The following is a 2,500-nucleotide window of genomic DNA, read 5'->3' as shown; positions in this document are numbered from 1 at the left end:
TATTATCCCCATTCCTGGTATAATCATCACCTCTATCACACGATCCTTATCATTACAATTATTAAAATCATCATCTTTTATTATCATTATCAGTATCACTATCGTTTTTATCATCTCATTATCATTACTATCATTTTAATAATTTCTGAATAAAAATGAAACATAATGATAATAATGAGTATAAAATCACAATTATAAAAATGAGAATAGCATTAACAATGATAGCAAAAACAATATCAATAATCATAATTGCAACAAGATGCAGCAACACCGCATGGATAAAATTAATTCAAAACATAAGTCATAGACCCACTAGTAATCTAGCTTCATAATATCCCAACATTAACATCCTAATATTGTCTTGTATTATACTGAAAAAAATAAACAAATAAATAAATAAATAAAAACAATAAAATGATCTGCGTACTGTAATATAATTTCATATTAATTCTTTTCATGCAAGTTGATATAAACATAGTTCATTGTTGCCTCTAGATGACCGAAGACTTATAATCGTGTTTGTTATATCCTCTCAACAAATATTTATTCGAAACCTGATCACTATAGATCTGAAACTCGCGTAACAAGCCAGTTGAGTACTTCACAACGAATATAATATTCAAATTACAATTTTCGGAATACTCGTCGTCTGTAATATTTTTCCTCGGGCATTTAAAGCATGATCAATATCCAATTACATACGAAGATTAAGCTTATATATTCCTGTTCAATTAAACTTTAAAACACGTCTCTCCGCTCGATCAACTTTCCTACGTCGACGCGGGGACAAAAGCCAATCAATACCCGCATTATGTCGAATTCCACGCCACACATCCCGATTCATTAAAATATTGACATAATTGGTACGTATTATACAGCAACACAAAATTACAAATCAATGTGCATATATTTGCAACATAATGTATATCAGAAACGTGACGGGACAAAGCTTTATAAAATATAATCTAATGAAATATATGATTAAACATAAATCAATTTCCAATATGTGATTAAAATGATGCAGTAATTTACATGGATCAGGCGCGTCCACTGCTTGTTAATTCTCAACGAGGCTATGGAAGTGTGCAAGTCTGGAATGAAGTGTTGTGCAACTTACGAGACTTTTTTTTAACAGGAGCATCCTCTGGTGTCGCAACTTCAGCGAAACTCACCCTTAACGGCGGGGAGCGTCATATTACGTTTCCATACCGTTCGGGTTCGAGTTGACACTTCAGCAAACATCTCCTTTGCTCCATAAAAGGCGAGGGACATAATATCAATTCTCAAAGAAGGGCGGGAGGCGTATTATTACGTTTAGATCTCGTGCACGTAAATTATGGTCAGATAGACTGCTAAACAGAGAGAGTTGCCTTTTACTTCGCGCCCGGCAGGTAAGGGTGAAATTTCCATTCTTTCTTCCTTCCTTCCTTTCTTCCTCCCTTCCCTCCCTCCCTCCCTCCCTCACTTCCTTCCTTCCTTCCTTCCTTCCTCCCTTTTTTGTGTGTGTGCGTGTGTGCGTGTTAATCATTTTTAATCTTTAATTACTTTTCATATTCACGGAAGATGACTGACTCAAAGCCTCTATAAATATTTTCAAAAGCAATATTTGTTTCTTTTATTAATCTCATTATTAACTGTTGGTAATATATTCAAAAGTTAAATAGTTAAATGCGATTATTTATCTTTATTTATTATTATATAAATATCAAGAAACTAATTTATGGAAAGATGAAGTTCTTTTCCCTCCTCGAATATACCTGACCACTTCTACGATTTTACCGAATGTGGTACGTCTTCTGGATTGCAATTAACACCTAACTATTAATAGAAGTTTACCACGCGATTAGATTAGGTGAGGTGAGGTGAGGTGACTTTGCGTGACTTCCCTTCTCTCTTCGAGTGCAGAATACGTTGTCTCACTCCAGGAGGTAAGGGAATACAAGATATTTCACCTCGCTTCTACCTCTTCCATAAGCATGCGAATATTTTCCTCCCGGCGTGTAACTGATGACCCCGAGGTGGCAACACTCCTGTGGAAAGCCTCAAAGTGGCGTCGTTTCGTCTTGTTTCAGGGGCGGATCCAGGAGGGGGGGGGGGGGGTGGGGGGGCGCAATCGGCATGCTGCTTTCAGACATTCAAAGTAATTCTAGGTAAATGGATTTTTATGTGTACTAATAGAATAAGACGGGGTATACACAGTTCTGGATTCCTAGGGGGGGGGGGCGTGGATTAAAGCATTGACCCTAGTGACGAAAACCGTAAAAAAAAAAAAAAAAACTTGTCTGCTTCAATTAGGGAACCCCCCTCCCCCCGGTCTAAATCCGCTTCTACATATCTCCCTGGGAGACTACGGGGGAGACTACTTCAATTTGCTACAATCCCCCTTGCATCTCCCTCACCTCCGCCCCATGGACACTCCGCCCACACTTCGCCGAAGCCCGAAGAAGGAGTCCTTTGTCCTGCAAGTAAGGACGTTGCCTGGACACAGCGCGGCGCCACA

Source organism: Penaeus vannamei, chromosome 41 (genome assembly GCF_042767895.1).
Source record: "Penaeus vannamei isolate JL-2024 chromosome 41, ASM4276789v1, whole genome shotgun sequence".
Lineage (NCBI taxonomy): Eukaryota > Metazoa > Arthropoda > Malacostraca > Decapoda > Penaeidae > Penaeus > Penaeus vannamei.
Note: the sequence above shows the minus strand (reverse complement) of the source record.